This window comes from Gracilinanus agilis, chromosome 4 (assembly GCF_016433145.1).
Source record: "Gracilinanus agilis isolate LMUSP501 chromosome 4, AgileGrace, whole genome shotgun sequence".
NCBI lineage: Eukaryota > Metazoa > Chordata > Mammalia > Didelphimorphia > Didelphidae > Gracilinanus > Gracilinanus agilis.
The window spans coordinates 464,218,870-464,238,584 of NC_058133.1; the positions used below are offsets into that span (position 1 = coordinate 464,218,870).

General features: G+C 36.7%; 1 protein-coding gene and 1 pseudogene across 2 annotated transcripts in view; one reads left to right on the forward strand and one right to left on the reverse strand.

Annotated features, from left to right (window-relative positions):
• MAGI3 (membrane associated guanylate kinase, WW and PDZ domain containing 3) overlaps positions 1–19,715 on the forward strand; it is a 242,421-nt gene that overhangs the window by 24,681 nt on the left and 198,025 nt on the right. The window lies entirely within an intron of this gene.
• Positions 6,521–7,757, reverse strand: LOC123244087 (annotated as a pseudogene).

The window sequence follows — 19,715 nt, forward strand, 5'->3', positions numbered from 1 at the left end:
ATTTCTAGGATTTTTATCATTCCTAATGTTACGATTCCTGAAGTTATTATTATAGTTATTATTCCTATAATTATTTCCATAGTTATTATTCAACTGGGTATTATTTCTGATTACTTTTAACAAATTCCTACAGTTCATTATTGTATGGCCCTTCTTCTCACAGAAGTGGCAGATAAGGGATCAATAGTTAGATTCTTAGGGGTAATTGCCATTGATTGAGTATCATGCACTATTTCATGTTTATCCATTCTGTTACTTAAAGATTTTAGTTCCTTCTGCATTTTGGTCAGTAAATCATTAGTTTCCTTTTTTTCTTTATGACCTTTTGATACAAAAACAGCAGTTCTCCTTAATTCCTCAAGATCTACCTCAGACCACTTAGGGCAATGTGTTTTAAAATAATCTTGGGCCTCTTTAGGAGAGTTATTGATAAATTGTTCCCTTATTTGTCTTATATACTTTTCAATAGAGATGTCAAGATCCATGAGCCTCTCCATGAATTGGGAGAATGTCTCATCATCAGATTGTGTAAGGCCTTTAAATATGGTCCAGGCATGTGGCTTTTCGGCACATTCTCACATTGCTTTGAGAATAGCATCCCTAGAAAGACATAATTGTGCATATTCTCTGGGGTTGTTATACTGCCATGTAGGATCTTGGGATGGCCAGTATGCTGCATTGCGTCCTTGGGCTTTGTTAACGTGAGTCATAGTTAGGAAGTATCTAAGGCCAGATTTGAACTCAGGTCCTCCTGGCACAGTATCCATTGTGCTGCCTAGCTGCCCTGAGTTAAATATGTTTCTTAAAATTTTGAGTTTTTTTTAAAAAATGCATCCATACCCTGAACTGAGCCTAATATTTAAGATACAGTCTGATCTGGGCAGGGCATAGTAGAACAGTTACCTCCTATAACACTCAGATGTGAACATGGTGTATACGCAGTGATGGGCAAACTATTCCTTGTGGACCAGATCCAGGCCGTAGTTTGCCCATCACTGCCTTAAGCAATTCCCTAATCACTATGCCCCCACATCCAGATGTAGTAATTAGGGAATTGCTTAAGGCATTGATCTGGCCCATGGGGAATAGTTTGCCCATCACTGATAGTCTTTAATCATCAGTATATAACTTGACTGATTTTGAAGAATAAAATTGGGTTGCTATTGATGATCAATAAATATTGATATCAATAAATAGCACCTGCTATATGTCAAGCACTTTACAAAGTACTGGGAATACAAAGGAAGGAAAAGGATATTTCTTGTACTCAAGTAGGGCACAGTCTAACTGAAAAGATAACTTATAAACAGCTATGTACAAATACAGCTATGTATACAAGATAAATTGGAAATAATTCACAGATGGAACTAGAATTAAGGCAGGCTCAGAAAGGATTTCCTGAAGAAGGTAAATTTTAGCTTTAGTTTTTGAGGATGGGGAAGATATGGACTTATTTGTAAGCAGTAGGGAAGCATCAATAGACAAGGAGAGAATAAATGAGAGAATAGAGGACAGAAGGAACAATCTGCTTGGAAATGACAGGATGGAAAGGGATCCTTTGAGCATCTGTAGAGCCTTTTTCCTTGGCAAGAAGGGCCACCTCTTCATGTGAGATGGGTGGAAACAGAATGGCAAAAGACATGGGAAATGTGAGTTGAGGAGGAAGGGAGAAGAGGTGACTTTTGTCTCAATTTTTCCTGTAAAATATGAAGTTAGGTTCTCAGTTTAGAGGGTGAGGAAGGACATGGAGGTTTGAGGTAGGATGAGGTTTGGAAAAGCTGCTGTAGTGAATGGGATAAAGTCATTTAGGGAGGTTTAAAAGGATTACTTTGTTGCAGTGAAGCCCCACCTGAGGTTATATAAAAGATTTGTGGTGGATCCAGTCAGCATGGTTTTATGATTTTCTCCCTCTTTGTTCTTGAGTAGGAGGGAAGGCAGCACAAAATGGGAATAATCCAGACCGAGTCATGGTGTACTAAGATTCTGGATAGGAGAAGGAGGCAAAAAAGAGGATAGTGTACAGTTGAATTGGTTCACTAGTGGGTCAGAATGGGGGAATCCTCTGATAGTGCATCCAGTGAAGGGGTGATAGTCTAAGAATTAAGGATTTGAGGGATTGAAGGTCATAGCGAGGATGAAGAACACAGCTTCTGGACTTTTAAAGCTGAGAATGAAGTAAAATGACAACAGATTATGATCAGATAAGGTAATTTCATTGTTCAGAAACATGGAAGGAAAATATTTGTGGGTGATGTCACAATGATGGTGAGATCATCTCTGCGTCAGTGAGATGTTAGAAGGAATAAGTTTAGGAACTAGGAGGTAAGGGGGTTTGAGAGAGTATAAATATTATATTGGAATTCTCTCCAACTCTTGCCCTCCTACTAGGGAATACCAGTATTTCACTTCCAGAAGGTGAAAGGAATAAGAAAGGAAAAAGTTTTATGATGAAAACCAGTTTGTTACCAAAGGAGCACATATTCTAGAGTGGAAAGGTGGTCAGTAGCTTGAGAATAAGGCATGGGGGAATGTGAATAAAGTGGGCAGTGGAAGATGAAGAATGATGTTTATGTAATGACATCAGAATTTGGGGATCATTGGGATAGGGAGGGTATAACTAAGTGGGAATTTGCCAATTATTGGGGAAGGTCAGAAGCTAACAACTAGTGTTAGGCAGTGCAGGTGAGCAGACTAGAATGAGATGATAAAGAAGAGTTTATTAACAATCTCTTCAGGCAAGCCAGGAAATACTGGGAAGGAACAAGAAAGAATGACATCTCTTGGTCTCCTTTAGACAGGAAAAGTCTCTCTTGCAAGCAGGAAGAGGCCTGCCCAGGGGACCTGAACAGGATGAAATGGAGTCTCTCTAATTTCCTCACAGGGTTATAAAGATCAGCCTAACCAAAACAGTGCCTTGCACAGATGTCACATCTGTGCTTAACAAATGTTGCATTGAATTATATGAGATTATAAGATCATAGAGTTAGAAGGGTCCTCAGATCAATTCTAAGCATAATAATAGTAATTCGGATTTATGTTTCCTTAAAGTTTTCCTCAGAAGAAACCTGAGATAGGTAGTATAGGTATTATTATCCTCAATTTACAGATGAAAACTATGGAAGCTTTGAGAGATTGTAACTTTTTGTAATTTATTTTTTTTTTTATTTTTTTAGCTAGCATTCTGACAGCAAGTCTAATACTAAGGCATTAGGAGAACAAAAACAGAAGTGAAAATTCTTGCTTACATTTTGTTGGATGGGCTTGCATTTTATTGGGATGATATAATGTGTATACAAATAATTATAAATAGAAAATAGTTTGAAGAGGGAGAGAATACTAATAACTGTTTAGGTTAGGGAAGGTGGGCGACAATCGGTGAGTAGCATTTCAACAGGCAGAAATAGTGCCTGGCATGAGGATAATGGCTTTTGAGCAGAAGATTTTGAATCAGAAGATTTGAGTGATAATTTTGCCATTTCTTTGTGATTTGGTAGTGCTATGATTGGAGGCAAAGTAGTGGTGAGGCAAAAGTGCTTTGAAGTGTTGAAATTGTAGTCAGACCTGAGTTCAAAATCTATTGTGAACTTGAGCAAGTAACTTAATTAATCTCAAGACCTTAGTTCCCTTTTCTGTAAAAATGATAGAATTGGGGATAGATTATCTACCTTTGTGGTCCTTTCCAGTGTTATAACTGTTAATGTGATCCTGTGATTGACAGTTTCCATGAACAGCTTCTTGAACAATTGGAGGGTTTTTTGTTTGATGGGTTGTTTTTTTTTTGTGACAGTAAATCCAAAATAATTAGACTAAATCTCTTATATTTTTCTTAAAATAGATATTCTTAACCTGAAATCCATGAGTAGAGTTCGGGAAGGGGATGATAGTCTATGAATTAATTTTTAGTATTTTGATATCTTTATTTCAGTATAATTTGTTTCCTTTGTAATTCTATTTTTATTTTAAATGTTTAACATGTTATTCTGAGAATGACATTCTGAGAATTCACCAGAATGCTAAAGGGGTTCATGACACACAAAAAAGGGTCAACATCACTTATCTGGTAAGGAAAATATTTATAAATGTACCACTTGAACTAACCTCTTATTGGTCTTAGTGAAGGTTTATTCATTAAAAATAGAAATTGTATCTGCTATACATTATATTCTCAAGCAGTGGAAGTATGTATTACAAGCATACAGTTTCTTAGAATATTAGCTTTTCAAGGGCAAGGAATGTTTAGGTTTTGTTGTATTGTTTTCAGTGCCTGCCACATAAGTGCTTGATACATGTTTGTTGAATTGGATTTGTGATAGATAATCAGTTCTCTTCAGAGGCATAGTAGATAGGTTCCAGACTGGCCTTGGGGCCAGAAGTAGACCTGGTTTAAGTTCTTTCTTGCTCACACTCACTATTTGGCTTATGGGTACTATTCCTTAGCTTTGCAGTGCCTCAAGGTCTCTTAAGTTAAAGATGAAATGCTAATCTGCCTGTTTCTATACTAGGAGCTCCCCACACCAGGGAAATCATAGGTCTAGATTGAAAAAGAAAACATTAGCTTGTATAGAGTAGGGTAGGTAGCTTACCAGCACATGCTATAGATAGAACTTTCAGTTACCTTTAATTAACATATAGTGTTTAATATTCTGGATACAATAGGGGGCACTGTGGAGTAGAGAGACATACATTTATTAGTAGATCTTTTTATAAATAAACTGCCAAAAGTTCCCCATGTTCAGATAAAAATTTTATAGCTTAGCATTTAAAAAATTAGCTCTTTGGGTTTTGCAAAACACTTTGCAAGTATCTCATTCAATCTTTATAACAACCCTGGGAGAGAGGTGCTATTATTATTTTGATTTTATAGATTAGGAAACTAAGGCAGACAGCAGATAGGTGACCGAGGTGATATTTGAACTTGTCTTCCTGACTTAAAGGGCCCTATTTACTGTGCCACCTAACCGACTCTTTAAATAATATTTAGTCATTTGTAGATATGATGGTGGTACCGAACCAAATAGATAACAATCTGTTTGGTTAGAAGGGACCTTAGAGGTTATCTAGTCCAGCCTTGAGATCCTTCAGTAAGGAGACATTTACTAATTCCAGAGGCAGCTTATTTTACTTTGGGGAGAATTACTGTTATTATTAATCATTAGGAGCTTTTTCCTCATGTTGAGCTGAAATCTGCTTCCCTGTAACTTTCACATACTGAATTTAATTCGGTTTTCCCAGTCTAATCCCTATTCTACATTTTGACTTATTTCAATTATTTGAGGGTAGTTATACCACTCATACCCTTTTCCCTTAACCCTCTTGTTCCCACTTAGCTCTTTTCTCCAGACCAGACAACCCAGTAGCTATAATTAATCTTTTTGACATAGGTATAAGTCCCTTCACCATTCTTATTTGGATCACTATTTGGATCAATTTCAGCTCAAGTTCTTTTTTTTTTTTTTTTTTTTTTTAACCTTTACCTTCTGTCTTAAGAGTCAATACTGTGTATTTGTTCTAAGGCAGAAGAGTGGTAAGGGATAGGCAGGGGGTCAAGTGACTTGCCCAGGGTCACATAGCTAGGAAGGGTCTGAGGCCAGATTTGAACCCAGGACCTCTCATCTCTGGGCCTGGCTCTCAATCCACTGAGCCACTCAGCTGCCCCCCCAAGGTCTTTTCTAAAATATGAACACAATACTCCAAACAGAATTTGACTAGGATTAAGTACAATGATATGGTTTGTCATATTAATAATCTAACATTGGTTTAAAATATTTAGAAATTTTTAAGGGATTTTAATAAATGTATGCAGTAATATACTATATCACTGAATTTTATTCTTTGAGCAGATATATACATCTTTTTCTAAATTTAATTTTATTATTATTTTCAATTAACGACATTGGTAATAAATATGCATGGTCAAATGAAGCAAATTCCTTCATTGGCCATGTCTAAAAATGTAGGTCTTGTCCTGCAGTTTGAGTTCATCACCTCTGTCAGGAAATGAGTTGAACAAGATTAGTCCTTGGTTCTCAGGAATTGTGGCTTGTTATTATTACATTGATCAGAGTTCTTAAAGTTTTTCAAAATTGTTTTTCTCAAGAATGTCGTCATTGTATAAATTATTCTGGTTCTCCTCACTTCACTGAAGTTTTCTCAGTTTCCTTTGAAACTATCCAATTTGTCATTTCTGTGCAATAATAACCCATTATATTTGTATATCGTGATCAGTTCAGACATTCACTATTTGATGGACATTCACCTTTAATTTCTAGTTTTTGCTACATAATAATAGCAAATAGTGGCTAAGTGCTTTACAATTATTATCCAATTTAATGCTCACAAAAACCCTGGGAGGTAGGTACTATTATTATCATCCTCATTTTAACAGATGAGGAAACTGAGGCAAATAGAATTTAAGTGAATTGCCTACGGTCTCTCAGCTAATAAATATCTGAAATTCCGTTTGAACTCAGGTTTTTCTGATTCCAGAAAAATTTAATTCCCACCTCAGTATCAGAACTGTCTACATTCCCCAACCTGATGATTTGAAATCCGTGCTTGAATCAAAGTCTCCATTAAATCCACTGCCTGATCCTGCATTTGATACTGAACCCCAGCCACTTGATGCACCAGAGTTAGAGCCACTATACGAATTATTTCCAGAACCAAAACCCTGATTGGGTCCCCTCTGCTTATTACCTTGACTTTGGTTATTGCCTAATGGGCCTGGCTGTTTCTGTTGACAATCTAATATGCCCATCACACCTCAGCTGCTCTGCAGTGCTGTCTGGGCTGTAGACATCATAGCAGGGTTGATGCTGAAAGCTCCAAAATTCATCCCTCCACCCATGTTGCTACTCTGGTTGTTTCTCAAACCAGCTACACCCCCTCTACTGTTACCAGATCCACCCTGATTTCCAAAGCCACCTGGATCATCACCAAATCTTCCATTTCTTTCTAACTGCCTATTGCTATTGTACTTAGGTTCAGCATTGGATATATGTATGCTGATTCCTTTAATGATTAAGTCCTCTCCACAAAGGGATTGGGCAGCCTGATCATCTGCAAATGAACAAAGACAAAGGCCCTGAATGGTTTGGAAATGAAGACATCCACCATTTCTCCATACTGGCAAAAAAACTGCTGCAACTCATCAGCAGTCTTCTGTACAGCACCCAATAAACACCTTTTTGCTTCTCAAGGGCTCATCTGGACTTTGCTTGGAATTAGGAAGTTTACAGTCACAACACTGTCCATCTGTCATGTGATGCTGACATCACTTTCACCTGCATTTTGTATTCCATGAAATGAACAAAACCAAATCCTTTTGAATGACCAGTTTTAATGTCTTTCTTGACCTGCACCATAAGGACTTCTCCCAAAGTGCTGAAATATTCGTTTATATCCTGCTCAATTGTTTTCCAGGAGAGATCCAAGACTATTAATTCAGAGGTCTTCTGTACAGCGCTTTTCACTTTGACTACTGACGCAGCATCTATTTCATCCATTTTCCTTTTGTTATCTTTTGGATAGTTGACAGCACATACCAGATTTCCCCAGCCATCATCAGGAACATGCAGAATTCCTTCTACAAGGCGTACACCTTTCCTACACTGAGACACTGGATTCTGGTAGCAGAACCCACATGCTTCTGGAAACTGGGCAGTAACTGTGGACAGCAACACTGTACCATTGTCTTCTGATGGAATCTCAATGGGCTTATCATTTTCATCTTCAGTTACCTGAATATATTCAGACATCCTCAATTAATACCCCGCACAGCTGCCGTTGGGCCCTGGACAGGCAAGTGAGTGGAACACAGGATAGTCCTGTTACTGCCACTGCTGTGCTCGGCCAAAATACAGTTTTCCTGATTCCAAACCTTGTGCTCTACCCATTGTACCACCTTACTTCCTACTTGAAAAGAACTGTCATGTATATTTTTGTAAGCACTATACAAAAAGAAGCAAAAGACAATCCCCTTCCTCAAGGAACGTAGAATCCAATGAGGGAGATGGCATTAAAATCTATATATGTAGCAAGCTATGTTTGTGATAAATAGGAAATAATTAATGGAGAAAAGGTGCTAGAATTAAGAGGAGTTGGGGAAAGCTTTGTGTAAGATATTTTACTTTATTTATTTTTAGAAAAGCCCTTACCTTCCATCTTGGAATCAATTCTGTGAATTGGTTCTAAGGCAGAAGAGTGGTAAGGGCAGGTAATGGTGCTTAAGTGACTTGTCCAGGGTCATACAACTAGGAAGTGTCTGAGGTCAGATTAGAACCTAAGATCTCCCATCTCTAGGCTTGCCTCTGAATCCACTGAGCCACCCAGCTGTCCCAAAAGATGAGATTTTAGTGGGAACTTGAAGTTAAGTCAGGAAAGTTAAAAAGTGGAGTTGAGGAGAGAGCACATTTTTTATTAGACTTAATAGCATATCGCTGGGTGAAAGGGAATTCTTGTTCACTTAAGTAATTTGGGGGCATAGCTCCAAATTGCTTTTAGTGTGCTTGTTTTCCCTCAGTCCTGCTAACATTTATCATTTTCTTTTCTTTTTTTGTGGGGTTCATCTTTTTCAATTTATGGGTATGAGATGAAATCTCAGGAGTTTCTTTAATTTTCATTTTTCTAATAATTAGTTATTTGGAGCATTTTTCATATGGTTACTGATCAGCTTGTTTTCTCTTTTGTTTTCTATTACTTGTTTGGTCATGACTTTGTTCCCTATCCATAGATGTGAAAGCTAATTTCATCCTTGCTCCTCTTTTTTGTTTCTGATATCACCTTTCATGTCTTAAGTCTCATATCTATAGTATTCTAATTTTCCCAACAAGTTTTGCCCTATAATGAATTTTTATCTCAATAACTGGATTTTCTGGGTTTATCCAGTGCTATGCTACTGTTTGTTTTCTTCTGTATATGTTGTGTACTGAAGGTATAGATCTTACTTTGCAACTCTTGATTGAAGGCATATTATTTTAAACAAAATATAATTAACTTTAAAAAATACTTATATGGCTATAGTAATTTCATTGCTTGGCTTAAAATTGGAATGGATATGCTAAATGAAATTCTATTTTACTTTTGCATAGACAATGAAACTTGATGCCAGCTATAGGTGCTTTGGCTGATGAAGAAACTGAACCTTTCAGGTCTTAAAACTGATTATGGTCATCTATTGGTATTGACTTCCAAACAAAACAAGACAAAATTCCAATAAAAATGTTCAAACTCAGATGCTTAAGGGAGAGCCATGAACCAGAACAGAACAAAATTTCTAGGCTGAAATATTTTTACAAACCCATCCTCTCCTCTTCAATAAAAAGATAGAATATTATTTGCCTTTGCCTTAAATACTCTCTTTCTGCTGTCTGCTTTATTTTTTCTCTTTGCTTGAGTTTTAGTATCATGAGCCCATCTGTCACTCTCCTTTTTTTTTTTTTAAACTCTTTATCTTCTGTCTTGAAACCAGTAATGGTTCTAAGGCAGAAGAGTGTTAAGGGCTAGGCAATTGAGGTTAATGAATCTAGGACCTCCTTCTCTAGGCCTGGCTCTCTATCCACTGAGTTACTAGGGTGCCCTCTTTTTGCTTTTTTATAAATGAAAAAAATTCACAATTCTGAGTGATTTAAGCAATTGTTAATGTAGTAAAACATAAGCAAGTACATAAAATGACTATTAATTCACAAAGTTTGCCATTTTTCAATTAAGCTGTTAAACTGCGTCTTATCTAAGAATCAAAAATCAAAAGAAAATTATCTTTTATTTCTGCTTCATTTTGTAATGATCACCCCCTGTCCATGTATAAAAAAGCTGGATACTTATGATTAAATGTGTATTATTTGTGAATGTTTCAAATTAGACTCTTAGCTGTTCTGTTTTCTCCTGTTCATTTGCTCGGTTGACCATCTGCAAGTGAGATGTTATTTTAGTTTAAATATTGTCTTGAGGCTAGTGGCCTAGAAAGCATGCTTGCTATGTAGTGTCAAAAACCTTTAGGATTTGAGATCTTTAGTATACTTAAAGACCTTTCTAAAATATTTCCTGTTCGGAGCAAGGCTGAGGGACTTATAAGAAAGAAAACTAGCCACATTCAGAGGAAGAACTGTGGGAGGAGAAACACAGAGTTAAAACAACTGCTTGAACACATGAGCTGATGGGGATATTATTGGGGATGAAGACACTAACTAATTCTACCCCAACTATCAATAATATGGAATTAGGGCTTAATCAACGATACATATAAAACCCAGTGGAATTGGAAGGGGAGATAGGGGGTTTGGGGGAGAGGGAAAGAACATGAAACATGTAAATATGGGAAAAATATTCAAAATAAAAATAAAAAATAAAATATTTCCTGTTTATTTAAAACTTAAACATGTAGAATAACCAGTTGGTTGCATATTATCAAAATTTCTATTACTTGATTTCATAGTAAGCTATAAAACCCTTGACTGACTTGTCCTCCTTCCCCCATAAATACTCAGTATCTAAGCCTCAAAGATTTTAGCTTTACAATCTTTCTTATAATTCTTTTTCCCCTTCTCTATGCACGTACAGCCACCACTCTATTTAAACCCTCATTGTCCCTTGCCTGGGCTATTCATTGCATTTTTGTCCTAATTGATTTCCTTATTTTTGATCTTCCCAGTTTCAAAATCCAGTTTACACACAGCAACCAAAATGTACAGATCTGACCCTGTCATTCTCTTGCCAATCTTCAGTAGCTTACTGTGACCCTTAGGTTGCAATGCTGCCTTCCTGACCTGGCATTTAAACTGAAAACACTACCTTCAGCTTACTTTTCTAGACTTATTTTATATTTACCCATCCTTTGTTCTAGTCTTACTGGCCTACTATTCTATCTCCTAGTTCCTTTCATTAATATAAACTGTTACCTAAGCTTGTATTCTGCTTGTTCCTTACCTTGACCTCTTAGAACATATAACTCCCTTCCAGGCTCAGTTTAGAACCTCCCCAGTTATGTTAATATTCTCTCTTTATAGAGTATCCTGTATTTACTTTTCTGTGAAAGTGCTGTATCATCCCAACAGAATGTAATATCCTTGAGAAAATGGACTCTTTTTTTTTAGTTTTGTGTTCTTAGCATTTTTTATAAGGTGGGCACTTAGTAAATGTCAAAAAAAATTAATATGCACAGAGTTACAAAAATTGTAGTTTAGTTTTAAGCGTTAATAGTTCCAAGACTTTTTTTCCCTTTATTTTATTCCAGTAACATAAATTTTCCAAGGTTACATGATTCATATTGTCTCCCTCCCCTCTTTCTTCCCCTCTCCCATAGTTGACAAGCACTTCTACTGGGTTTTACATGTATTGTCACTCAAAATCTATTTCCATATTGTTCATTTTTGTAATAGAGTAATCTTTTAAAACCAAAACCCGAAATCATATACCCAAATAAACAAGTGATAAATCATGTTTTCTTCTGCATTTCTACTCCAGTGGTTCTTTCTTTACATGTGGATAGTGTTCTTTTTATAAGTCCCTCACAATTCACTCTGCATTAGTTCATGTAGGTCCTTCCAATTCTTAAAGAAATCAACCACTTCATCATTTCTTATAGCACAATAGTATTCCATCACCATCATATACCATATAGTGCCAAGACTTTTGAGACACCCCATATATGTTGAAGAGGTTGTGCTATAAGTAATTGTTTCTCATTTTTATAACTTTTTTATGTTTTAGGTATAAATATTTATGCAAAAAAATTAATGATGAAAGACTTGGAATCTGTGTGGTATTTGGATTCAGGGATTTCAAAGTTTAGAGACACAGTCTCAGCCAAGTAACTTTGAGGCTTTATTAAATAACTTATAGGACATGAATGGAACATTTATTTATACTAAAATAACATGAATGTCGCTGCTCACTTAGCTGTTGTACTAGTGTTTGTCCAAAAGTGAAGCCTGCCCACTTCCAGGTCCATAGATATTAGGTGGTATTTGGGTTTTATACTAAGGTAGACAAAGGGAGCTAGATGCTCTAATCTAAGGTATACAGACTTCTTTATATACTTCCAGGTAAGTTAGGTAAGCATAAACATAGGGATAGAAGAAGTCCTTTGGAGCTCTAGCCAACACTTGGTGGACTCTTCATCAGTCACATCAGTTGTTCCTATCTACATGTACTTCTTCCTATGGGTGAAGAGCATTAAGAGACCATTTCTCTGTCAAAATTGTATTTCAGAATCTCAGCTCTCACAATTTTTTTGAGTTATGATTATTGTCTTAGAATTAAACCATTGGCATACATTTTTTAAAATAGTTTAACGCCCAGGTATGAAACATGTGGCCCACCAGTGGGCCATTTGACTCACAACACTCCCAGGTAAGGCCAAACCTGATTAAAATGTAATTGGGAGATAGTTAACAAAATAAATAAAAACAATAAAACATAGATAATGTTAATATATAGTTTTCTAAGTCAGCATGAAGCCCACAGTCCTTAAATACAGGTTAGTGTCACCCATTTCCTTTTGAGTTTGACATCATTAAATTTAGATTAACAGCAGTGATGACACAGAAGTTTGAATTTTCATGATGTTGACTTCTAATTAGTTGAAAAGTCAACATAGTTTTCATCCACAAAATATGTGATAGTAATGGTGTTTAAAGTTAGTAAGTTAGCGTTTAAAACGTTTGCAAGAATATTTAACTGCTAGTGTATCTTGCTCTGCTACTTTGGATCTGTATTTTCTCAAGTGCATTTTAACATCTCTTCTAATGAAGCAGCTAGTAGTGAAAAGAGTTCAAGACCTGGAGTTAGAAAAACTTGAATTCAAGTTTGGCCTCAGACACTTATTGTGTCGCCCTGGTTAAGTCATGTCATAGCCTCTGTCTCAGTTTCTCAACTGTAAAATGGAGATAATAATACCTACAGGATCAAATGAGATGATATGTATGAAAGGCATTCAGTATAGTGCTTGGCATATGGTAGGATCTATATAAATACTTATTTCTTTCCCTTCTTTTTATGTATTTACATACCTCCTGTAAGTCTTGTCTATGACTTTCCATAAATATTCCATTGAGAATCCACTCTCCATGTTGGAGACCTTCCTTTGGTTCTTTTAAAGCTTTGGTGTTTCCAGTGTTTCCATTGGACTCTCTTTATGTTATTTCTTATTTTCCCTACATGACTAGCCCACCTCCTTTTTCCTACCAGACATGTCCTCAATGATATCTCTTCTGTGTCATTTTTTGCATGAAGTCATCCTTAGTAGCATGTACCACCATGAGTCTTAACCCTTTTATCTTTGGATTGCTTATAGCATTCTTAAGAAAGGGTGATATTCCCTAACTTGTACTCATAGAGCAGCACTGTGATGTGAGGGATAAAGAAATGAACTTTTCAACAGGAAGCAATTTGGAATCATTAACAATACTCTGAGGTTTTAAGAAGCAGCTAGGTGGCACAGTGGATATGGATTCAGGAGGACCTGGGTTCAAATCTGGCCTCAGGCACTTCCTAGCTCTATGACTCTGAGCAAGTCACTTAACCCAAATGACAGGCCTTTACCCTTCTGTTGTAGAGCTGTTACTAGGACAGAAGGTAAGGGTTTTAGAATAAATACTATGAGGTTTTTCAAATTAAATTTATTCTAATTTCATATATGTGTGTATACACATATTTTAAAATAAATGCATATATTATACCTACCTCCATACATACATGTAAATGCCCCGAAGGGGGGGTGCAGAATGGGACCCAAGAGTACCCCAGGTAAGGGCTGGGGGAAAAAGAATCAAGTCAAAGTTTGAGGTCTGAAGGGCCTGGATTGCTGGTGGCAACCGAGTGCACTTTATTGAATGAATACACAGGCTTATAAAGGCAGAAACCCTGAGGAAACTTTCTCATGAAAATTCAAGCAACTTTCCCATAACAAGGGTAGCATTGAGTGGGAGCCTTGGGCAAGGACTATAGGTGGGAAGATAATAGGAACTGAGAAAGGGGAGATACCAGGAGTCTGATAAACATACTTTTCTGCCTGGGAAAAGATTATTTGCCTTTATCTACAACTTGAAGAGAATGTGGAAACTAAGGGAATCAGCTATTTTGTTGGTGGGAAATGTGGAAACTGAGGGGTCTCAGACTTTAGTCAGATCCTGAACTTCACCTGACATCAGGGGTCAACAGACCTTTGCCTTTTCAGACCCTGAGACCTCAGTCCCTGACATATACATACTTACAGTATGAATTGACTAACTTAATGTTATAGTTTGAACAAAATCACTTTTTCTTTCATCTACTTTGTTTTTCTAGTGTGGCTAGTTAGAGTATTTTATTTCTTCTTCTTTTTTTTTTTTTATTTTAAACCCTTAACTTCCGTGTATTGACTTATAGGTGGAAGATTGGTAAGGGTAGGCAATTATAAATATGAAAAATAATAAAGACTGGTATAAATATATATATTAGTATTTTAATTAAAGCCATGCTGATAGATAATTAGACCACGCGCTTGTAAGCATTCAAAACTGCCGCCCTCGCCATTACTGTCTCCTGTTTCCTGTCTCGAGTCTGCTGGCCAAGAGAGCGACCCCTCCTAACCCAGGAGATTATAAACTCTTCCCTGCGTCAACCAGTTGGAACCACGTTGGATCATGGGAAATGTAGTTTGATACATTTCCCATGTCCATAGAAATATATACACTTTTAGATGGCATTTCCAAAATTTCACTTTTACACAATGGGGGTCAAGTGACTTGCCCAGGGTCACACAGCTGGGAAGTGTCTGAGGTCGGATTTGAACCTAGGACCTCCTGTCTCTAGGCCTGGCTCTCAATCCACTGAGCTACCCAGCTGCCCCTTATTTCTTATTTTTAAGAATTTTACTGAAGAAACTTTGTATTGTTCGAGGGCTTAATGTAAATTACATTATTACTATTTGATACTCTTTTAAAAAAATTAAAATATTTTTTTATTGTCATGCAAAACACACTTCAGTATTGGTCATTGTTGTAAGAGTACACATATACATAACCAAAACCCCAAAATAAAACCAAAGATGCACTGATGTGAAAGATGATTCCTTCAGTTCTTTCTCAGAATGATAGCATTCCCTGTCATAAGTCTTTCCAGGATTATCCTAGATCAGTGCATTGCAGAGAGTAGCCAAGTTTTCACAGATAATCATCATCTAAGAGTGCTGTTACTGTGTACAATATTCTCCCATTTCTGCTTATTTCTCTCTGCATCATTTCTTGCAGATCTTTACAACTTTTTTGCCTATCATTTCTTACAGCACAATAGTATTCCATTGCCCCTTGTACCACAATTTGTTCAGCCATTCCCCAATTAATGGACATCCTCATGATTTCCAATTCTTTACCACCACAAAAAGAGCAGCTATAAATATTTTTGTACAAGTAGGTCCTTTCCCCTTTTTTATTATCTCTTTGGGATACAGACCCAGTAGTGGCATTACAGGATCACGATACTCTTGACTAATCTCAGAGATTTTTATGGGGATGGGAAAGTCAGGATATAGGTAAATAGTTGCTACTGAGTCACTAAAAAATAAAAAGTCATTATAATATGATTTCTTCCTTTTTTTGTTCTCATTTCCTTTGAGATAGTTTGAAAAATTATTTCTGAATTCCTTTAAAATCATATTATTAATAGGAAGTTTAGGGTAATTGCAGTGATGGTGGATGGGGTCATATTCCAGAGGGTTGACAAGGGGGGTTATAGGTGAAAAAGTGGATGGAATGTGTATACACAGCCTTTTCTAGGAGTTTTTCTGTTGAAGGAGAAATACATAGGCTCATAGGTTGAGGGAATTGTAGGGTCAGATGAAGGTTGCTTAAAGATGGGGAAAAAAATGTGTGCTTATTTTCAAAGTAACAGGGAAAGAGCCAGCGGACTTAAGATTTTGAAAACTAAAGAGTGAAGGGATGATGGAAGGGGCAAACTACTACAGGACACAGGGGAATTGGATCATTATCACAAGTTAAGGGATTGTCACTGGTGAGAAAAATAGAAGAATAAAGGAGTAGATGTAGAAATGTTGCTAAGCTGATGGGCAGTGAGTGTGGAATTAGGGAAGAAAGATAGCTTGAATGGATAATTTCATTTTTATTTTCAGTGCAGTGTGAGGCAAAGTCCCACTGAAAGGAAAGCGTGAGGTAGTAATAAAGACAACTTGAAAAGTTTTGAAACATCATGTTTGGAAATTTGTAACTATTGTGGAATATGAAAAAAGGAGTAGATCAAGTTTGGAGAATGTCAATTTTTTTTAAAGCCCTTACCTTCCATCTTAGAGTCAATACTGTGTGTTGGTTCCAAGGCAGAAGAGTGGTAAGGGCTAGGCTGGTGATGGCAAACCTATGACACATGTGTCAGCACTGACACATGTAGCCATTTTCAATGACACACGGCCGCATTCAGAGAAATATGGGGCCCCATGCCAAGGATGAAACATTTGCTATAGTGTAGTGTAGACACTCTGTGCACTATACATGACAATTCTACCTATATTAATTGACTTATTTTGGTTTATTAAATGCAGTTATATATTACAATTATACACTTTTGTTATTTAAACTATAAATATCGTGAAATTATGTTTTTTTTCTGAAATTGACATACCACCCAAGTTATGCTCGTTTTTTGGCAAATTTTCACACATCAAGCTCAAAAGGTTGCCCATCACTGGGCTAGGCAATAGGGGTTAAGTGACTGGCCCAGTGTCACACTGCTAGGAAGTGTCTAAGGCCAGATTTGAGCTTAGGACCTCCCATCTCTGGACCTGACTTTCAATCTACTGAGCCACCCAGTTGCCCCCAGTGTCAAATTTTAAAAATAGTCTCACCTTCTATCTTAGTTATCAGTTCTACAGCAGAGGAGCTATATAAGGGCTAGGCAGTTGGGGTTACATGACTTGCCCAGGTCACACAGCTAAGCAGTATCTGAGGCTAGATTTGAATCCAGTTCCTCATGATTCCAATCCTGGTCCCTTATCCACTGTACTACCTAGTAAACCTAATCAGCATGGTTGTGAGACTTATTTTTTGCTTTCCAATAGGATTTGAGTAGGAGTAGGGGAAAAAAAAGGTGAATGTTAGGAGTAATTCAAGATTGAGATCTGGAAAGGGATGAGCGGTTATGGGGTAAAAGTGTAATGGAGCCAAGAATATGTAAAATTAAACTAGTTAATGGGTCAAGATTTTGAAGGAAAGAAAGGGAGGCCAAAATAGGAGAGAAAAGGACAAACATTTATTAATTATCTACTTTGTGCCAGCCTTGGCACTTTTATAAATATCGCATTTGTTCCTCACAATAACCTGTGAGGTAGGTATTATTATTATCATCTCCATTTTACAGATGAGGAAATTGAGGGAAGCATGGACTAATTGTTTTTTTCCCAGTGTCACACAGCTAATAAATCCCTACTCCAGGCTCTCAGCCAGGCTGGGGGGGTGGGGGTGTGTGTGATGATTGAATGGGATTGAAGCCAAGCTGGTGATGACTAAATGTGGAGGGCTAAGATCAGACTACTTACTCGTCCTCCGTCCTCCAGTCTGCAGGCAGCCAGAGCAGTCCTGCACCTGGGCACACTTCACATGTGGACAAATTAACTGCCTCTGGTATAGAAGAGGACTTTGGATGTCCACTTGATTACTAATGGTGAGGGGCTTGGGCTGTGCAGGACAGTTGGAAAGAGGCATACACTACTAGCTAGGCCGATGTCCTGATGAAATGACTGAATGGAATGAAATTAGGGCTGGCACCAGCTAATTATAGAGGGCTATCATGAAATTTTGTCATATATTGCTGAGTTTAAAATGCTAATTATTCTAAACTGCTTCGATTAAGAAAAATTAACATTCATATGTATACCAATGTAGAGAGATAGAGCCCCACAATATGAACACTTGCATAGGACACCTGTTTTCTACACTAATAACCCTTTGTCTTGCTTCTCATAGGCTGCAGCTACTTCTTCATCAGTCTTAATCTTAAACAGCTAAAATGTATCAGAGAAGTACTTATTTGAGGACTAATGCTTATACTGGTGACTGAATAATAATGATGTGCTAGATGGAGTATGGATGCCACAGATGCTGCTATAAATTGTAGAATGGAATGAGAACTAAACCACTCAATATTGTCTCTGGTTTTTGTTTTTTTGTTTTTATGAGAGAAGTACCTAATGTTCATTTTCTTCTTTTCATAAGGTGGATGGAAGCATATATAATGGGTGTGGATCCTATTGGTAGCATGTCATTTTTGCTTTTTTGCAAAAATAGTTAAACAGCCCAAGATATTTTTCTAGTATTTTTTCCATCTTTTAAAAAATCATAATTAACAGTTATGAAGGTCTTTTCACTTGATACTGCTATTCGAAATAATGATCTCTGAATTAGAAGTCATAAATACAGTTAAAAACAACTAAACATGCATATCTAGTTAGTTGTTATCCACTCTGTTTCACCAAATATGAACATAGGTTATAAAAAAGAAGAGAGTTTCTCAAAAATGTCAATAAAGTATTTTGGGGAAGGGTTTCTTATGCATCTATTTTTTCTGATCCCTGATATCCTATCTAGTATATGAATTAATAGTGCACTAATCAATCAATAGTTTTCTGGTATACCCTTTAAAAAGTTGTTACTGTTAATGAATATGTGAATTTTTGTCATCTTCTTTAGATGACCATAGTTTTCTCCAAGCCTTCCTTAATGTATTTCCCAACACCAATTTTACTTCTGAAAGTTGTCATCCATTCAGCTGTCATGTTAGTATCTCCCTCCCTTTCGCTGGTTGAATTTTTTTGAGAAGGCAATTTAAAACAGGTATCTCCACTTCCTCTCTTTTCATTTCTTTATTCTCTTCAGTTAGGCTTCCAACTTCATCATTCAACCAGAACTGCTCTCTTCAAAGTTACCAATGATCTTAAAAAATTCGGTTTCACTTTATTTTTAGTTCCATATTCTCTCCTCTTCTCTGTCACTCCTTTGCTTTTTGAAAAGAAAAAAAAATCACAAATGAGTATTTGTGCAAAACAAATTCACACAATTTTTTTTTTTAAACCCCTAACTTCTGTGTATTGGCTCCTTGGTGGAAGAGTGGTAAAGGTGGGCAATGGGGGTCAAGTGACTTGCCCAGAGTCACACAGCTGGGAAGTGTTTGAAGTCGGCTTTTAACCTAGGACCTCCCATCTCTAGGCCTGGCTCTCAATTCACTGAGCTACCCAGCTGCCCCCGTAACCTTTTTAAAAATCCTTTGGGATCTTAGTTTGTTTTTAGATTTATCAGAGTTCCTAAGTCTTTTAAAGGTGACTGTTTTTGCATCATTGTTATTATATAAATTATTCTACTGGTTCTATTTACTTTATTGTACATAAGCTCATAAAATGTTCCTAGGTTTTTCTAAAACTATCCACTTAAATTGTATCTTACAGCTTAATAGTATTTCATTTTATTCATATGCCATAACTTGAATAGCCATTCTTCAATTGATGAACATCCCTTCATTTTCCAATTTTTTGCCAACACACACACATACACAATGCTTCATGAATTTACACATCATCCTTGCATTGGGGGTTGTCAATAAGCTCTAGTGACTATAGGGAATCTTGTTTGGCAGTCATATTCTTTCATGATCCATCTCCATTCAACTTTCCAGTCTTCTTATACTTTACGCAAAAACCATACCACTTCCCCTCACTCCATTCCACAAAATACTCTATA